The sequence below is a fragment of the Panthera pardus genome, unplaced genomic scaffold (genome assembly GCF_024362965.1).
Source record: "Panthera pardus isolate Hobbes unplaced genomic scaffold, ASM2436296v1 HiC_scaffold_13, whole genome shotgun sequence".
Classification (NCBI taxonomy): Eukaryota; Metazoa; Chordata; class Mammalia; order Carnivora; family Felidae; genus Panthera; species Panthera pardus.
The window spans coordinates 85,794,747-85,815,906 of record NW_026526688.1 but is presented as its reverse complement, the minus strand read 5'-3'; the positions used below and the strand labels follow the sequence as shown (position 1 = coordinate 85,815,906).

Here is a 21,160-nt window from a genome sequence, read left to right as displayed (position 1 = left end):
TTCATTCTTTTTGATTGCCAAGTAATACTCCATTGTGTGTGTGTGTGTGTGTGTGTGTGTGTGTGTGTGTGTGTGTGTGTCTCGCATCTTCTTTATCTATTCATCCATTGATGGACATTTGGGCTCTTTCCATACTTTGGCTATTGTTGATAGTGCTGCTATAAACACTAGGGTGCATGTGCCGTTTCAAGACAGTACACCTGTATCCCTTGGATAAATACCTAGTAGTGTGATTACTGGGTCATAGGGTAGTTCTATGTTTAATCTTTTGAGGAACCTCCATACTGTCTTCCAGAGTGGCTGCACCAGTTTGCATTCCCACCAGCAGTGCAAAAGAGATCCTCTTTCTCCGCATCCTTGCCAACATCTGTTGTTGCCTGAGTTGTTAATGTTAGCCATTCTGACAGGTGTGAGGTGGTACCTCACTGTGGTTTTGATTTGTGTTTCCCTGATGGTAAGTGATGTTAAGCATTTTTTCATGTGTCAGTTGGCCACCTGGATGTCTTCTTTGGAAAAGTGTCTATACATGTGTTTTGCCCATTTCTTCTCTGGATTATTTGTTTTTGGGTGTTGAGTTTGATAAGTTCGTTATCGACTTTGAATACTTAGCCTTTATCTGATATGTCATTTGCAAATATCTTCTCCCATTCCATCGGTTGCCTTTTAGTTTTGCTGATTGTTTCCTTCGCTGTGTAGGATCTTTTAATTTTGATGAGGTCCCAATAATTCATTTTTGCTTTTGTTTCCCTTACCTCCAGAGACATGTTGAGTAAGAAGTTGCTGTGGCCAAGGTCAAAGAGGTTTTTGCCTGCTTTCTCCTCTAGGATTTTGATGGCTTTCTGTCTTATGTTTAGGTCTTTCATCCATTTTGAGTTTATTTTTGTGTACGGTGTAAGAAAGTGGTCCAGGTTCATTTTTCCGCATGTCACTGCCCAGTTTTCCCAGCACCACTTGCTGAAGAGACTGTCTTTATTCCATTGGATATTCTTTCCTGCTTTGTCAAAGATTAGTTAGCTATATGTTTGTGGGTCCATTTCTGGGTTCTCTATTCTGTTCCATTGATCTGAGTGTCTGTTTTTTGTGGGTTTTTTTTTTTTTTTTTGGTTTTTTGTTTTTTTGTTTTTTTGGTTTTTTGCCAGTACCATACTGTCTTGATGATGACAGCTTTGTAATACAGCTTCAAGTCTGGGATTGTGATGCTTCCAGCTTTGGTTTTCTTTTTCAAGATTGCTTTGGCTATTCAAGATCTTTTCTGGTTCCATATAAATTTTAGGATTGTTTGTTCTAGCTATGTGAAGAATGCTGGTGTTATTTTGATAGGTATTGCATTGAATATGTAGATTGCTTTGGGTAGTATTGACATTTTAAAAATATTTGTTCTTCCCATCCAAGACATGGAATATTTTTCCATTTTTTTGTGTGTCTTCTTCAATTTCTTTCATAAGCTTTCTATAGTTTTCAGTGTATAGATTTTTCACCTCTTTGGTTAGATTTATTCCTAGGTATTTTATGGCTTTTGGTGCAATTGTAAATGGGATAGATTCCTTTATTTCTCTTTCTGTTGCTTCATTATTGGTGTATAGGAATGCAACCAATTTCTGTACATTGATTTTATATCCTGTGACTTTGTTGAATTCATGGATCAGTTCTAGCAGTTTTTGGTGGAATCTTTTGGGTTTTCCATACAGAGTATCATGTCACCTGAGAAGAGCAAGAGTTCGACCTGCTCCTGGCCTATTTGGATGCCTTTTATTTCTTTGTGTTGTTTGATTGCTGAGGCTAAGACTTTCAAAACTATGTTGAATAACAGTGGCAAGAGTGGACATCCCTGTCTTGTTCCTGACCTTAGGGGAAAAACTCTCAGCTCTTCCCCATTGAGGATGATATTAGCATTGAGTCTTTCATATATGGCTTTTATGATCTCGAGGTATGATTCTTCTATCCCTACTTTCTTGAGGGTTTTTATCAAGAAAGGATGCTGTATTTTGTCAAATGCTTTCTCTGCGTTTATTGAGAGGATCATGTGGTTCTTGTCCTTTCTTTTATTAATGTGATGTATCACATTGATTGTTTTGTGGATATTGAACCAGTCCTGCATCCCAGGTATAAATCCCACTTGGTCACGGTGAGTAAGTTTTTAATGTATTGTTGGATCTGGTTGGCTAATATATTGTTGAGGATTTTTGCATCCATGTTCATCAGGGAAATTGGTCTATAGTTTTCATTTTTAGTGGGGTCTTTGTCTGGTTTTGGAATCAAGGTAATGCTGGCTTCATAGAAAGAGTTTGGAAGTTTTCCTTCCATTTCTATTTTTTGGAACAGCTTCAAGAGAATAGGTGTTAACTCTTCTTTAAATGTTTGATAGAATTCTCCTGTAAAGCCATCTGGCCCTGGACTTTTGATTTTGGGGAGATTTTTGATTACTAATTCAACTTCTTTACTGGTTATGGGTCTGTTCAAATTTTCTATTTCTTCCTGTTTCAGTTTTGGTAGTTTATACATTTCTAGGAATTTGTCTATTTCTTTCAGATTGCCAACTTTATTGGCATATAATCACTGGTAATATTCTCTTATTATTGTTTGTATTTGTGCTATGTTGGTTGTGATCTCTCCTTTTTCATTCCTGATTTTATTTATTTGGGTCCTTTCCTTTTTCTTTTTGATCAAACTATCTAGGGGTTTATCAATTTTGTTAATTCTTTCAAAGAACCAGCTTCTGGTTTCATGGATCTGTTCTACCGTTTTTTTAGTTTTGATAACATTGATTTCTGCTCTAATCTTTATTACTTCCTGTCTTCTGCTAGTTTGGGGTTTTATTTGCTTTTCTTTTTCTAACTCTTTAAGGTGTAAGGTTAGGTAGGTTGTGTATCTGAGACCTTTCTTCCTTCTTGAGGAAGGTCTGGATTGCTATATACTTTCCTCTTATGACCACCTTTGCTGCGTCCCAGAGGTTTTGGGCTGTGGTGTTATTATTTTCTTTGGCTTCCATGTACTTTTTAATTTCCTCTTTAACTTCTTGATTAGCTCTTTTATTTATTTATTAAAAGATATGATTTTTAAGTAATTTCTACACCCAACATGGAGCTCAAACTCACGACCCTGAGATCAAATCACAAGCTCTACAGACTGAGCCAGGCACCCCATGCATCTTTTAAATACAGCAGATACTGTTCTTAATAAAATTTATTTCCAATAGTGTCTTAAGTTTAATTCTTTCAAGAAGGACATGTTTTGTTTGCATATCAAATATATAGGCACATTCTTCATTTCTTATCACCATTTTCCTTGAAACACATAGTCCTCTTGGACTCAATTTCATTTACTACTTTTGATTGAGGTAAAGGAAGAATAAAAGTTTACTTTTATCTTAACTCTACTGTATGAAAGGCAACAGAGCAAACCGTGCTGATAAAATGGTAACCAATGCTGAGCCTAAGGGCCAGGAGTCCAGTCAGGTGAGGACTCCGGCTCCCTGGAGAGCACGTGCCCTGACCAGAATGCAGAGCTGTTTTCCACTTCTAGCTGACCTTTGCCATGAAGAAACAGAAATGCAAACAAGCAGAATTTTCAAGGGACACCAGAGATGAAGATTTTTTGTATGTGCAACTTTCTGATTTTCCCATGGTTTTCACCTAATTCTAATTGTAGAAATGATATCACAGAGGTCCCAACAAACCATTTCTGCAGGATGGATGGGACTGCAGAAAATATTTTCACACTTCTGGTCTTGAATCTTTATTCTTTATCATTTGTCTTTATCTCTCTTCTGAGTTTCTGATTCATAATCCATCTGCTTCCTAGGCAACTAGATAATGTCCCAGGTGTTAAAGGAACTTATCTCCCCCCACCCTCACCCCTCAATCTGTTCCCACTCCTCATTCACAATCTTAATGAATGGTCCCATCATCCACCCTGTTCCTTAAGCTAGAAATTCGTATGCCATTATTTCATTCTCATCTCTCACAATCCAAACAGTCACTGATTCCTGTTCACTTGACCTTGAAACTGTTTCTCAAATATATCTGGCCTCTCTATCCCTACCACCACTTCCCTGGACAAGGCCCTCATTATCTCCCACATAAACCACAGCATCAACCTCCCAACTGTTCTTCCTATTTCAATTCCTATCCCTTCAAGTCAATCCTCCACACTGACCATACCATACCTTCTCCCTGCAGAGAATAATCAATGTGTTCCATTTCCTGCTGGATGAAGTCCAGGATGCCTAGCATGGTATTTAAAGGTTCCCTCTGCTTGGTGCTAGAGTTCTCTTCAGCGTCATTTCCCACAAACATGGTTTGGGCGCAGTAATAAACCATTTTCCATGCATGTACTATGTCATACCTCTGGACTTTGTCCATGCTGTTCTCTTTGCCTGGAATAATACCACTCACCCTTCTCTTGCCTAGCTAATTCCTACTCATCCTTTAAGAATCCACTGAGTGGAGGGCCTGGGTGGTTCAATCAGTTAAGCTTCTGACTTCAGCTCTAGCTGTGATCTCACGGTTTGTGAATTCGAGTCCCACATCAGGCTCTGTGCTGACAGCTCAGAGCCTGGAGCTGTTTCGGATTCTCTGTCTCCCTCTCTCTTTACCCCTTTCCCCACTCCTGCTCTGTTTCTCTCTCTCTCTCTTTCAAAACTAAATAAACATGAAAAAAAAAGAAGAACCTACTGAGGTATCTCCTCCTTCTGGAAGCCTTCTTTGACCTTCTGAGACTGAGTTAGGTTTCTTCCTCCTTCCTGAGAACCCCAAGCTTACCTTTACCTATGTTTTTTCACAGCATATTGTATTGATGTATATGTCCTACCCAATAAACTGTGAGCTGCTAGAGGACACAGCCTGGGTTTTTAAATGTCTGTACTTCTAGAACCTAGCACAGTGTCCAGCACAAAACAGCCAATATATTTTTGCCAAAGAATTCTGACTGAGTTTGTGTGTATATTGGGGTGAGGGCCAGTTAGGCAGGCCAATCCCTAGCTGAAAATCATCTCCTACGAAAATTATACTTTTTAACATTTGTTTTGTATCTTCATTTGTGAATTAGTTTAATGCTGCTTTCAGAAAACATTTATTGAGGCTGTACTATCATGTTTCCGGTAGTAGGCAGGGCCTGGCTATTTGAAAAATTGGCTCAGGGTAGTGTAGCAGGAAGGGCTTAAACTCTGGGGCCAGAAATGCCTGGATTTGAATCCATTAGACCAAATTATTTAACATCCCTGAGCCTCAGTTTCCTCAGTTCAAAGTGATCATAAAAATATGTCTCAGAATTGTTTTGAAGATTAAACGAAACAATAAAGGAAAGTTCTTGAACTAGCCTGGCATACAGAAAGTGTTCAGTACATTTTAGTTCATCCTCTGTCCATTTCAAGGAGCTCACACAAAAGTTTCTTTAAAGGCTCCAAGATTTGGCCACATCAGTTGTCATAGTAACGGCAGCGTCCTGTGGACTCGGTAAGCCAGGACTGCCTGTTGACATCCTCCTGATAAGGAGGCTTATGGAAGAAGGAGGAGGTGGATGTGAACAAACTCTAAACAAGAGCATGAGTCTTTTCTGATAAAAATAACACAGCTCCTCTGTTTCCTCTTCATCCTGGCCCTCACGTCTTCCCTGCCGCTGTTGTTCCCATCGCTGTTCTCCTTTATGCCTCAGCCTCCTTCCTGACTCTGCTCTCCAAAACCTCTCCTGAATAATATTCAAAGCTGCTTCTGCGTCTGCTTTTGGCATCAGCCAATTAGCCCTCATTGTAAGGTTGTAATAAGCTTCCCAGAGAAGTGGCACAATTGTTGTGCGCTTTTATTCAGTGCTGCTTCCTACCACTATATGGAAAATGCAACAATACCCTCCTCATGCCCTGCTGAAAGCAGCCTGGGTTTGAAAAGCTTTCAGAAGGCCATCTGCCATCCCCTCAGCCAAGCAGAAGATCAGACACGAGGCCCTGCATTAGTTAGCACTCCAAGTAAAAGGTATCAAGGGCTTGTATTGCTTTTCATCTCACCCTCCATTATAATACAGCTAAGGAAGGAAATAGACTTGTGGCTATCCAGCTGGGAAACACACTGAGCCATGGCAGGAGTTTTGTCCATGAAAAGGGAGCCGGCCTTTCTTTTCTGATGGTGAATGGAGCCAGTGTTTGCAGCTAGCACGACGCTCTGACGCTCCCGAGGGTTTGCTGCACTGCTGGTAATGGCTTTGCCAGTTACTCTGGACCTTTTGGGAGGATAGTGTGCAGATGAGAGTCCCAGAGTGGAGGCATAGTTAAATAAGTACACAAAGATGAGGCAAGCATCTGCATGTGTGCTGGTCAGGAACAGTGAAGCTTTCCCTAGTCATCTCTTTTTACCCTCTACCATAAATTTGGCCATGAATATTAATTTAAAAGATTATTCAGGGGGGCTCCTGGGTGGCTCAGACGCGTAAGCATCTGACTTCGGCTCAGGTCATGATCTCACGGTTCATGGGTTCGAGCCCTGAGTTGGGCTCTATGCTGACAGCTCAGAGCCTGGAGCCTGCTTTGGATTCAGTGTCTCCCCCCTCTCTCTCTGCTCCTCCCCTGCTTGTGCTCTGTCTGTCTCTCTCAAAAATAAATAAACATTTAAAAAGTTAAAAAAAAAAAGATTATTCAGACATCCTTAGGGATGTCGAAAAAAAGATCATCTCTAGCATGATAGAAATGGTTTTGTAGAAGAACTGAACAAATGTACTCATTGCACCAGCAATGGCAGAAAGTTTCAGCAAATCTTAATTGACATGTGGGATCCATATAAGTATAGATAATGACATTGGTTGAGTGGAATATCTGTTCCTGTAGGCTGAAGATAATATGGACAGTGGCATTAGGAATACCTCCGCTGGCCCAGCAAAATGCCTTAGAGACTTAGCATAAGAGATTCAATGAGAAAAAGGAGATTAACTCTGCTTCTCAGTAGCTTTTGAGAGTTGCATGGCTCTAGGGTCACTAATGTATTGCTAGAAATTGTAAGTGCTCTGTCTGTGAAAAATCTTCAATCGGAGGAAATCCACTTAACTGAAATAAATTATCTAGCATAATGCAAAAACTAGTTTTAATAAACAAGCTTAGGAAATAGAGTGTTAGGACAGTATCTGCATGTTTTCGGTAATCTAGAGTGTTCTCTCATTTTCTCATCAAAGGATGAGTATCAATATTTTGACTCTTCCTTTAAAAGACAAAACCATCCATCAGTTGTCTTGTATCAGAAATGTGTTTCTTCTCCATTAGATTAATAAAAAAAAAAAAGGGAGCAAGAATCTTTTATGTGAAAATATACAAAATCCTTCATAATTGTGCCAATTTTTTCTAATGAAAAATCCATAGATGATATAAAAACAAAAACAAAACAAAAAAACCCTCAGGAGTGAATTTTATTTACCTCAGCTCATGACCTAATGAAATGCTGATTTTTCCCTGGCCCTTTTACTGTTGAGAAGGGGGTGAGGCAGCTATTTTCCAACATCAGGACCTTCCTTTCATAAAGGCTCCAGTTGGGTTAGATCAGCTTTGGGCACACTTCTTCTCCCATGTCTCCTGCCAGCCTGACTCATTCAGAATTTGAGGGTCAGATCCCAGTTCCTTAGACCCTTATAGTTCCCTCAAGCAACCCTTTGAAGATTCTCTTTAAGCTTTAAAAGAGAATCTGAAGATATAGAAAGGGAGGATAACTCTAAAAGAATAGGACAAACTGGATGAACCAGCTTCCTTGAACTCCTCAACCCTAGGAATAAAAATTTTAAATGATCCAAAAGTTATAAGTGGCCCTCCTGGAAATAATATGTACATCAGTCACAGAACCAGAGTTATTGTAAAAACCGTCCCAGAAAGACATGTTTTGCTTGCACAGATAGACATTAGCATTCATTTTCAATCCTTGACATTGGACATGGAAAGGACTCAGTGGCAGCCCAATGAATGGTTCGGGAGAACAGTGAGTCTCCCCTGCTCTCTTTCTGTTTCAGTGACCTGGGTCTTCCCTCCACCAGCCTTCCCAGGTTGCACGCAGCCAACAACCGCTTCTTTTCAGCCCTCACTGGCTTTCTTCCCCATTTAATCATTGTTCCCTTGTTTCTCCACACACACATTTCATTGTCAGCTTAATGACTTTGGCTCAGAGTCCTTGGCTGTGCACATGCGTGGTTCTCTGGTGTCTGGTAGCATGATGTTACGAAAAGCTGTTTGAAAAAGCTTGCATTTTAAAACACATTCTCCCTTTTTTATCCCTCCTGAGAATCTTTACTACCTTTTCCCAGCGGACAAAAGACTACTATTATTTGGTCATCCGTGTGAAATTCTGCTTTCATTTTCATTCTTAACGGCAAGGTTAGTGGGTTTTTCTAAGGTCACGATAACTCTTCAGAAAGCTTCATTTATAAAAATATTTAGAAGATTTTTTTTATCCCTTTTTATTTTAGAATTTTAAACGGCTTCAGCTTTGTGCTATTATAGTGTTTCTCAACTTACACAGTGGAGTCCTGTCCCTTCTGCTTTGAAAAAAGTGTAAAAGAAACCCCCAGAATTTCTGTAAATAAAATGCAATTGATGTATAATTTGAGAGACTCAGTCACAGTTGGCAGTGACTGTTGGCCCCTAAACCCTAAATTTCTCAGCCAATGCCTCTCTGTTACATAGTGTGATTCCCAAGCACACAATTGCCCAGAGAAGCCTGTATTTCAAGGAATTTCTCAAAGAATAGTTTTTTTGCAGTATGTTTTCTATTAACACAAACAGTAACTCCTTTATTGGCCCATTTTGTAAGTTGAGACATTATCCTTTTTCCATAGTAGGTAATCATTTGACTGTGAAAGGAATTAGGCAAATTGATAGCTCACTGATCACTTTTTTTTTTTTAATTTTTTTTTTTAACGTTTTTTTACTTTTGAGACAGAGAGAGACAGAGGATGAACGGGGGAGGGTCAGAGAGAGAGAGGGAGACACAGAATCTGAAACAGGCTCCAGGCTCTGAGCTGTCAGCACAGAGCCCGACGCGGGGCTTGAACTCACAAGCCGTGAGATCATGACCTGAGCCGAAGTCGGACGCTTAACCGACTGAGCCACCCAGGCGCCCCACTGATCACTTTTTAAAAGCAAACTGTATATGAAATATTTTTGTCATGTTCCAATGATTAAATCTTTAAAGGTTTTATTTTGTTTTTTAACTTTTTTGTTTCTGTTTTTGGTTTTGGTTGGGGAGTCAGAAAAACTAAAGCAGGCATTAGAGAAAGAGGATTAATCAGCTGTCACTCTAGTTTTCCACAGGTTCTCAATTCTGATGATGCTTTAAAAATCAGTTGGGTTCTTTAGAAATCCTAGTTAACTCTCTGGATACTTGATATCATCTAAAAAGTAACACAGCAAAAAAATAAATAAATAAATAAAAAGTAACACAGCACTCCTCACAACTAAGAGAGTCACAAAATTAAATACTTGGAGTAAGCCCACATTTTACTAACTGGTCATGTATCTCCTAGATGAATAATAATAACAAACATTTACAGAGAGCTTAATACATACCAGGCACTATGCCAAGAACTCCACACTCATTATTTCATTTAATCCTTAAAAATACCATGTGATCAGTATTATCCCTACTCTTCACATTGAAAAGTGAGGCTCAGAAAGGGTTAGTAACTTGTACAAAGCACAGGTGGGATTCCAGCCTAGGTCTGAGTGACTTGAAAGCCTTTTGTCAGATGACAATGCATCTGGGTAGAAATTACTAGTTAGATAGCATGACCACATTATACTGACTAGGTAGAAGCAATAAGGTACCCACACTGCAGGTATTGAATAATGAAATGTGGTCCCTTAGTTATATTATGAGGTCAGTGTTTCAAAAATGTAATCATAGAATCAGAGGGCACAAAGAGCCCCAGGGGCTCTCTGACAATGTTGGAATATGTTTAGACAAGAAAGGTAGAATATAAAATTTTATCTATGTTGTGATTACAGCCATGCGAAGGTAATTTATATATATGGACCAGGATGGAAAGAGAATTCAAAACAACATATTTATTAGTGTGAAGGGATTATAGGTTATTACATTTTCATGTTATATTTATGCAATAATTTCTTCTTTAAAGATAAGATTAACAGGGAGAGTTTTTCTAGCATATGGAAGTAAGATATAAATCCTAGTAGGAGTGCTGATCTTGAGAGGCATGCGAAATTACCAGTGCTAGGATTAGGGACATCTATCAAGACATCACTAACAGCCTTTTGCATTTTTTAGTGATGCACACAGTAATCTGTCTTAAAAAATAATACGTAGAAAGTGGCAAACTTAAGTATAGGACACACACAGGCAAGAAGAGCAGGGGAGATAAGACATGAATTATAAATGCCACCCTTCAGGACAGTCATGTCTTGCTTTGGTTTTTTATTTTGAAACAATCTCAACTACAGAAAATTTGCAAGTATCCTAAAAAGGATTCTTTTTTTTTCCCCTGAATTATTTGAGAGTAAGTTGCCAAACCAATGCTCTACCACCACCAGAAGCATGTGGTGTGTATTCCATACAAACAAGAACTTTCTCTTCATCGTCACAATACAGACAACAAAGCCAGGAGAATGACATTCATACATTACTATCACCCAATCTTCAAAGAGAATTTGTCTTACTAGTTGCCTTGATAACATCCGTTACAGCAAAAGCATCCAGTACAGGATCATGAATTGCGTTTAGTCATCATGTTGCTGTAGTCTTCTTTAGTCTGAACAATTCCTCAACCTTCACTTGACTCTCATGACCTTAATACTTTTAAAGATTATAGGGCAGTTATTTTGTAAAATAGTCCTCAAGATCAATAAGTTTGGCAAGAATATCACAGAAGTGACACTGTGTCCTTCTCACTACATCCTATCAGGTGGTACATAATTTCTACTTGCCCCTTTACTATTGAGGTGAACTTTTATCCTTTGATTATGGTAGTATCTTACTCCTTTTTCTTTTAGTAATAAACTAGTATTTTGGGGTGAGATATTTTGATACTATGGAAATATTCCATTTCATATCTACCTGTCTATCTATCTTCATCTATCTATCTGTATCAAAGTAAACTCATGGTTTCCTAATTTACCGTAGGAGTTATAATCCTCAGTATATCCTTAGAGAAGGAGAAAAGGAAGAGCTACATAGTTGTTTGAAATCTTTATAGGTAGCATCTTAATCAAGTATATATAGATTCTATTCCTACGTCCATGAACTATTAAAATTCTCACTTATACTTGCTTTATTTCTTCTCTATATTTTGAGACTACGTAAATACTTCATTTCACATCAAACTATTTATGTATTTATTTATATCAGAATAGAGACATGATTTCCTAAATTATTGAATGGCTTCTAATTCTTAGTATATGAAAAGAGAGATAGGGAGAGATGACCAACAAGGAAATACTGAATACTCCTTTATTCATTCATCCACTTAACAGATATTCAGTGGAGCCTAGGATGTACCAGGCACTCAATTCAGGCTGTAACTTCAGTGCATCTGGTTTGAGCCTTAAGCAGCGTTCCTTCCTAAGTGAACAGCCACTGGGTACAAGACAGCACTTGTTCCTATTACCATGTGGCTGGGACCCCCAAAGTTGTTAGCCTTAATTTCTTTAAAGTTGTGAACGTTTATTTCTCTTGGGAGATGGGATATTTATAAACCGAACACTAGTATTTCATACAGATCTCAAAATCAGGACTCAGTAAGTTAGGATTATGGTCTTAACTTTCACATATCAGATATAACACCCTTACAAAATGTTACAAAGTGATGTATGGCAGAGCTGGCTGTCTTTATCGTGTCATTATACTATTTTTTGTAACTCTTCCTCCTACAATGTTTGAAGGAAAACACTTCATCACATTTTGTCTCATACTCAACACTAATAAAAATCAGTTCATAGTAGCATCTTTAATTCATTGTACCTCACGCCTTCTCTTTTTCTCCCTTTTTCCTCATTCCTCCTACAAGTTTTTATCCACTCTGTTTTCTTTACCTTGCCTTTTAGCCTCTCTTGATGGCCCTCTGTGACCTTGTTTCTCCCTTCCATGCCTTGCTTTATCCTTCCTCTCTCTCTCTCTCTCTCTCTCTCTCTGTCTGTCTCTCTCACATCTAAGAGGTCTCAGGTCCTCCTTCTTTTATTCTCCATCTTGATCTCACGGCCTGACCTTGGCATTTTTTGTTCCTCTCATTCTGACATTGACTACACTCCCTATTGGTTGTTGGCTTAAGGGTTTGGAGATCAAGCAATACCTCACCAGAGTTGAATAATTATTTTTGAAAAGTTTTAGTTTTATTATTTTAAGCACATGGAAGGAGACTCTGTGGCTCAGGTAAATTTAGGCTTAAGCACTGATAATCTGCAATAGTTACAATCATTGCTGCTAAATCTATTAACTGTTCACATACAAACACTGCTGCTAAGGTTTGTTTGTTTTCTCCTATTTGTTATTCATTTATAGAGTATGCCTTTTCTTAAGACAGTACTGAGTAATGATTAGTTTTCTAAGCTCTTCAGTTGAAGTCTCTGAAATCAAATCCTGGCTCAACTAGCAGTGGTAACATGGGACATGTTGAAGCTCTCTAACTTTGGTTTCCTCATCCAGAGCATGGGGACAGCAAGTGCCTACCTCATAAAAATTGTGTTAATAACTAAATAAGATAGGGGCGCCTGGGTGGCTCAGTTGGTTAAGCATCCGACTTTGGCTCAGGTCATGACCTCATGGATCGTGAGTTCGAGTACCACGTCAGGCTCTGTGTGCTGACAGTTCAGAGCCTGGAGCCTGCTTTGGATTCTGTGTCTCCCTCTCTCTTTGCCCTTACCCCGCTCGTGCACACGCTCTCTCTCTCTCTCAAAAATAAATAAATAAATACACTTTTAAGAAAGAACTAAATAAGATAGTTCTTGTGAAAGGATGTGTCACCTAGGGAAAGCTGAATGAATGTGATCTATTATTACAGGTGGTGCACTAGATGGTACAATGTTCTTATATGGTTTTGTACAAAAAAATCTATTTGAAAATATAGTAAACATATTTGTGATAAACAATGGAAAATTCTCTATAATTAATATTCCTGGTTTAACAAATTATTTTTGAAGGCTTTTTTTTTTAATTCTCACTGCTAATAGGCAAAAAAAAAAAGCTCAAAATATGAACTCTGTATTGCACTTAGCTAAAATTCTAAAATTCACCCATGATTCTTTATAGTTCTACTTGAAAGAGCAGTTATTTTCCTTTTTCTATCACCCCCTCTGTCCTAATAATCCCCTCCAGGAAATTCCATTAAGTTTAAATATTTAAGGATATAGGGGCACCTGGTTGGCTCAGTCAGTAGAGCATGCAACTCTCGAGCTCAGGGTTGTGAGTTTGAAACCCACATTGGGTGTAGAGATTACTTAAAAGTAAAATCTTAAAAAAAAAAATATATATATATATAAAAACTGAATGCCTTAAGATTGGGAGGCTGTAGAAACCTTACTTCATCAGCGTGGTAAATGACAGATGTTCTGGTCAATGCCCAGGACTCCCCAGTGAAATGTCATCATGAGGTAAGCCCTTCCCAATCTCAGTGGATTGTAAGGCAGAGAAAGGGCACCAACCCCAAGCTTGGAGAAGGGAGCACTCAGTGCTTCAGGCAAGACCTGTAGAGCTCTGGGAACTCTGGGCTGTCTGCACAATGGTACAGTGTGACCAACTGACAAGGTCCAGATGCTGGAGTCATCATTTTACAAAGCCAAAGTTACTAATAGAAGAGAAAAATCTTTCCAAGAAGATTCCTTATAGAGAAAACAGAAAAGTAAAACAAAGCAAAACAATTAAATTCAATCGACTGGGACATCAAATGGTCTAGGAGCTCAGAGCTAGGAAGTTACTTAGTAAAATTAGAACTTTGATAAGTTTTACAGTTTTCCAAAGGAAATCTTCTGCTAAATAATTATACCTTTTTTCAACCATGATCCTTCCTTCCTTCCTTCCTTCCTTCCTTCCTTCCTTCCTTCCTTCCTTCCTTCTTTAGAGAACAAGTGGGGGAAGGGCAGAGAGAAAGGGAGAGAGAAAATCTTAAGCAGACTCCATACCCAGCATGGAGCCCGGGGTGGGGCTCCATCTCAAGATCATGAGATCATGACCTGAGCTGAAATCAAGAGTCAGAAGCTTAACCGACTGAGCCACCAGGTTTCTTTAAATGAAACATGAAACACATAAAATGATTTATGACTACTTTCTCAATGTTCCCAGGGATGGCATATAACTAGTACTTTTCTAGATACAAGAAGATCATTTATTTCATACAATGGATACTTTAGGAGGGCTTAGTTCTCTCTCAGAATCTTGGGTTTAAAAGGGCTGGAGGCACAGTATAGGCTAACCCAACCACATGGTAGAGTTGCAACATGGTACTATCAGTATTCTAGAAACTGACGCTTAAAAAACATAGTCATCTCTGAACTTTCCCTCACCTTTATCTTCCAGAGTTGATTTAATCTTTTAACACAACCAGCTTTTACCTTCTTTAACATGTTTATGTTAATATCCCCTCTTCTCCATATCCACTGCCTCTACCTCTCACAACTGAATTATTGGAACAGTCTTATACAGCCATATAACTTAGCATGCCAGAATCTTAGTTTCTTCATGTGCAAACTAAAGATAATCATAGTATCTACCTTACAGGATTATGGTGAGGATTGAATGAGGTATTTTAAGTGCTCAATTCAGCACCCTACAAATAGGTAGAACTCAATAAATGTTCGATATTATTGTTGTTATTATGTATTCTTCCTGCTATAGTCTCTTCCTACCAAATTCATCCTGCACACTATGTCTAAACAAATCTTTCTGGAAAACATGTCATTCCACCTTAGGAATCTGTCTTATCAAATTCCTGCTTCACTTTCCATGCCCTCTTCGGCCGAATCATTCATTCACTCTTTCATCTATTAATCTTTCGTTCAAACTCTTGATATATAACTTATTTCCTATTACTTCCAAACATGTATCATTCAACCATTAAGTTTATATGTTATCACGGATCCGTGCTACAGGGCAGGTATTGGGTATAGAGTAAAAATTATGGCAAAAGAACTGCCAACTCTCAGGGAATTTACAGTTGGGAGAATAAAGAGTATACTAGTCAGAAAAGTGTCTTCACATGCCCCCCCCCCCACCATATGTTCTATGTGTTCCTAACCCAGCCCAACTGCTCTCTCTTCTCTTCAAAGTTCTGTCATACTTAGTACCACCCTATTTTACACTTTTCTGTCTAATGAGGGTTCTATGGGTCTTAACAAATAGATAATAAACTCCCTGAGAGACTTCTATATTCTCTTAAGTGACTAACACGCTAGGAGCTCAAAATGTACTTTTCAACAGACATTGACTCATTTTTATAGGGTTTTATAAGTTTTTATAGGATACAGAACACATATATTCTCTTTTGGTCCATATTTTCAAAATTTACATATTTAAAATCTGAAGACTAATAAAGGGAGGAGAATTTATATTTTTGTCAATTAGAATATGTATTCATTTGGACCTAGAGCTCTTTGATTTATTATAGCTGATTATGGCCTGTTATTGGATTAACAGAGTCCATGAGTATTTGAGAACTGCACATTAGTTTGTATTTTTCATTCACTATTTTTTATAGAATTGGAAAATGTTCCTAAATAAACTCTTCGTTATGGCTATTATTACCGTGTAACGAACCCAGAAACTTAGTGTTGTAAAGCAACACTCACTTTATTTTGCTCACGATTTTTGTGTCTCAGTGATTCAGGAGGGGCCTAGCGGTAGTTCTCCCTTAGGGGTCTCTCATGCTAGTGAGGTCAGACATCAGCTGGGGGTGCTGTCTGACGTTTGGAAATAACCTTAGACTCGTTAGACTTTTATTCCCATCCCCGAAGTGAGACTGCAGGCAAGTCACTTTATTTTTCCTGGGGCATTTTGCTGGGGCTCTTTTTTGGCACATGATGAAATAAAACCAATAAATTGAGAATTCTTTCAGCTCAAAAGTTCTATGATTCTATGAAATGCAAAAATAATATTTGTATGTACAAATCACTGTGTATAATTAAAGTTATTCTACAAGCAGAAAATGTTACTAAAGGGAAGGGAAAACATAAGGATAGAGGTAATGAAATAAAAAAGTTTTGTCGTGAAATAGAAACTTATCTTAAATCAATTTTGCCACTAGAGGTCACTAGTGTACCATCTCAAAAGAGAATACATGCACTCAAGTCACTAGCAGTTCCCTGTCTATGGCCCCCAAATGACATTCATGGTATCTCAGTTTATTCTGAATATCTCCTTTAGTTGTCAGAGGTATATGTTATGATGAGGTCACCATGCTTGTCACTATAGGTGATGTTTCATGTGTGCTTAATGTGGTGTAAGTGTGAAGATCCCTGACTGGAACCATAAGGAAAATGACTTCTTTGGCTATTCTGCCCTCTCAATGGGATGTGATGAGGAGCAGTGAGATAATTTGACAGAAAGTTATATGAGCTCTGAGGTGGAAAGACACTGTGGAAATACACTATCATCCTCTCATGCAGCACAGACATGCCTGCTTTTTATAAGACAGAAAAAGTGGCAGAACACTCAGTCATTCATTCATACAACCTATATTTGTGGACACATACGTAGGCACCAAGCTTGGCAATGGGGCTACATTAATGAAGCAGATCAACTGGTCCCTTCAAGGAATTTAAGGAATCAGGTTTAGGAGGTTTTAGATACAATTAGTTCTTCTAGACCACCATGCCAAGCAACTTGCCCTCAGATATTTTTCTTTCATCTTCCCAACAGACCTTTAGGATAAGCTCTGTAATTCCCATTCCCGTAGATGGCCACTTGCAGCACAAGAGCCAGTGGCTCTTATGAGGTGATGTTAAGAGTAGACTATACACTTTTTACATCAACTCCAAAACTGAACCACAGAGATGCTTGCAAGAAATGTTAAAATACAGAGTTGGGTTGTGGCCAGTGATGCTTGTTAGACAAAAATATTAAAATTTATTTCAACAAAAACCTCTTCAGATTGGAGAAACAATGTTCTAAATGAAATTAATACCCTGAAACATAAAAATACAGAGAGATCACCTCTAAAGAAACTTCTTTATTTATTTAAAAAAAAAATTTCTTTTTATGAAGAAACTTCTGTAAGAAGGATGAACTCCAAAATACCTCTGAAGGCCATATCAATTTTCTCCCAAAATGAAAACTACATTGTATTTTCTTCTAATTTGCTGCCTGTTGTACATAAAGAAACTCAAAACTCACAAGTCTATCATCAAGGATGAGTAACAAGGAATTCTGGGCTCTTTCCATAACTTGAGGACCTGTTTCTTCTACAGCTTTAAGGGGACTTGAACTGATTTAAATTAGTTGTCATCAGACTCTAGACCAGACACAGGCTGTTTCTGAGCAGGGACACAAGCAAAGCCCTCATCCCTTAGTAGCGAGCCTTTCTCTTGTTATCTGCCTTCACGAGAAAAGGAGAAAAACAGCCTGGACAAATCCCTGCTTCAAACTGAGGACGCTTTGATCTGCTTTTGCTGTGATGAGTGTTACTAACTATCCTGAAAATTTCTAATTTTAACCACTTATTTTAAAACAAACTACAGACAGGTTTTTCCTTCCTTCTGATTGTTGCAAAGTTCAGTGAAACAGCGAAAAAGAAAAGGTAGGACTCCAAAATAGCTACAAAAAAATACCTGGTTGATTTTAAAAAACACGATTGCTATTGTGCCATTGACTTCTACTGATGCTTCTTCCACGCCGGCTAGTGTGGTTCTCTTCCATTTTGACTTATAGGCACCCTATCATTTTATGAGACAGACATTTTGTAGTATTACCCTGAAATAATTGCGTAAGGAAGGAAGAAGAAAAATGGGAATTTGTCACAGAACTAAAGATTATTCAAGTTAGAGATTTGGGGGAGAGGCAGTCCGTAATTAGCCCTGCGTGTCACTATATGCTCTTGCTGGCATGCTAAGAAGTCTTTATCCAGACCGTTTCTTGGGGTGCACTTGCAGAGTGCGACTTTAAGGGTTGAGGTAATGCCTCTCCCTGGTTAAAGAGCAAGCTTGCTTCCACTAGCCGTAAAAGCAATGGACTCCCTGAGTTCAGTATTCCTCCCTGTACTGTAACCCCCTGTGTGTGCAGGCACCTACCTGGGTCCCTCAGCCTCCCCACTGTGGGACTTGGGGAATGTGGAGGACAGAAGCTAGCCAGCGTGAAGCTCACGTTGCTGGCGAACTATCCCTAATAGAGTTCTCGGACTCTGACCAGGCATCTCCTGTCTCCTACCAGCATTCATGAATTCATAACAGGCTAACTTGTTAGCCTTTAAGTAACGTAAAATCTCAGAGCCTAACAGAGGAACTCTCCCAAGTTGGTTATTTTTAGCACAAACAGTTACTAGGGAAACAGAAAAGTATGAGAATCATGCTTGTATATTGGAAGTAGGAAAATACATTAGCACTCTTAGCCTTGCTAGTAAGGCATTCTGGTACAAAATATCAGTTTCACTATTACCCTGACACCTATGCATGTCAAAGAATCACTTTGTCATATTAAAACAGAATCCCCTTTATGCTCCCAGAGCCCAATGATTACTGTTGATTTTAAAGCAAAGTGTTTTATGAAGATGTAGTGGAGCATGCACCCAACCAAAATGATTAATAATCGTAGATTTGCATATAGAGAACCACAGAAACCCAAAATCTTAAAAGCGGGAATGGAGTGGCGCAAAGATCAATCACTGAGGAAAGCTTTCAGGACCTATGGCAGGCCTGTTACTAAGGGCTAGATGGTCAGACACAACCAAACCATCAAAGGTTGACTCTTAAATATGGGAATCATCTGTTATCACTCACTGGTAGTGTTCTTTGATAAATGCAGTGGTATTTTATATAATATTAGAGAAGCAGAATGAACTGTATTACAATCCTTCACTTGAGGAAACAGGAGTCTATAGAAAAGTGACTCATCCTCTACAGATTTATGGTCAATTTCAAATATTTGGATATTCTACAGTATTTAGCTTATAATGAACCCTGAACCAAAATTTTCAACTAGTAAATATATGAAGAATTGAATGGACAAATATAGATTGAGCCAGAGCTGGAACCCAGGCTTCCTCTTGTTCAAACCAATGCTTATTACAACGCTGATAGATCAGGCTTTCCAAACCAGTCCTTTGCATACCATCATCACACTTTTTGCCACATTAAATTAACCCTTTAATTAACGTTATTTCTGAACATACCTTTGTTTTAGGCAACAACATCTGCAAGTTGAGGGTCGGTTGTATTATTTGTATTTTTCAATTACAATAAAATATGCAACGATTTTTAAAGGCTAATCTTGCACAGCCAGAGGTATAAGCACCAATCTTTGGGAAACTGATTAAACATTACTTTGTGTAGAGAAAAATGAGCATCAAGACTGCAGAATCATTCCCAATTACTTTCAGTTTTGCCATAAAGTCCAAAGCTTGATTCCATGAAGACCCTGAAGTCCTTCTGAATTCTCATTTGAGAAATTCTAAAAATACACTGGCAATTTCTTACTTTTTCTCTATTAAACCAATGAATGAAAATAACTCTAATCAAATTAGCCAACTATTGGTTATTATCAAGAAATTATAATGTTGAAAAAAGTATACATGAACAGCTTAATTTACCAAATAGCAGCATGGTATACTCTTAAGTCTAGTTTTGAAATCAAGTTTCAACAAGTAGAGTATATTCTTGACTCACCAAATTTAGGACATCACTCACTCTCCAATGAATTCAATAACCTTTCAAGGGAAAAAAATAAGTAAAAAGGAAAATGTGAGTTCTTATTTAGGAATGAGATGAAACACATTTTGCAAATTAATGAGCTTAAAGTATCAGGGAACACACCTGGTTACACTTGAAAGTTATCAAAATGCCTCCATTTAGCATATTTCACTTTAAAATATCCCCAGAATGTTTAGAACTCTCTAATTGCTTAAGTTAGAAGTTTCATGTTCATGATGAGATTATGTCAGGCTGAAACATCAAAATGATCTTGGAAGTTCTCTACTATTTATCATTTCTTCCTTACATAATACATTGTTCTGTAACAATAGTTTTCAATTTAGAGTTCCCCATTCTTTACGAAGAGTATTTTACTTTTACGCTTTTATTTAGATGGTTATAAATTAATATATGCATATCCCAGATAACAAATGTTCATCTTATAATCAAATATTTCTGTGCAATTTCAGTGATTTCTATTTGTACATGTATGTTTGCCTTATTCAGAAGAAGGGAATTTTGTGGCTATTTTTAAACCATTTTTTAATTGAAAAATATAATGCAAATATGGAGCATTTATTTTTATATAAAAATAAATGTATAGCTTAATGAATGTTTACTCAGGACTAGTTTGGTAAAATTTCAACTTCCTTTTTCTATCCACTTGGGTGTACTGTTCTTTTTTGTTATATTTTTGTTATTTCAAGGGTTTTTCTTCTTTTTCTTTTTTCTTTTTTTATACAGTATTTTTTTAAGTTTATTTATTTATTTTGAGAGAGACAGACAGAGCACACAAGCGGGGGAGGGGCAGAGAGAGAGAGGAAGAGAAAGGAAATCCCAATGTGCAGCTCAAACCCACAAATAAGAGATCATGACCTGAGCCGAAGTCAAGAGCTGGACACTTAACCGACTGAGCCACCCAGGCCCTATCAAGGGTTTTTTTCTACATTCAAGGGCAGAACTTAATTATCAGTAACACTGTTTTATCAAATTTGCAATATTCTGTGATTGATATATTGCTAACTTTAGGATTATCATTTGGTACATTCTCTTTTTTGAGATAGTTTTTCTAAAGACTTCCTTTAAACTCTAAAATATCTTACAAGATATATGTTTGGTTCCAGAATTTTTTAAAAGGCAAATGCTTTAAAATAATCATATTCTACTTGATGACAATCATTTTCTTGCATCTTTTCGGTGGTTTTAGCATCCAAAATAAACCATAGATTTTTTTGTCTGTTTTTAAAAATGTCTTTAAAAATTTTTTTCTTAATGTTTATTCATTTTTGAGAGACAGAGCGTGAGTTGAGGAGTGGCAGAGAGAGAGGGAGACACAGAATCCAAAGCAGGCTCCAGGCTCCA

At 37.9% G+C, this 21,160-nt stretch overlaps 1 protein-coding gene and 1 long non-coding RNA gene across 2 annotated transcripts in view; one reads left to right on the top strand and one right to left on the bottom strand.

The window, feature by feature from the left end:
• SCOC (short coiled-coil protein) overlaps nt 1-21,160 on the top strand; it is a 44,274-nt gene that overhangs the window by 6,494 nt on the left and 16,620 nt on the right. The gene's annotated exons all lie outside the window — the stretch shown is intronic.
• The window catches only part of LOC109249587 (uncharacterized), a 131,826-nt gene that overhangs the window by 103,958 nt on the left and 6,708 nt on the right, over nt 1-21,160 (bottom strand). The window contains exon 2 of the long non-coding RNA XR_002072646.2: nt 19,775-19,815. This is a non-coding gene — a long non-coding RNA (uncharacterized LOC109249587). The remainder of the gene's footprint in view (nt 1-19,774; nt 19,816-21,160) is intronic.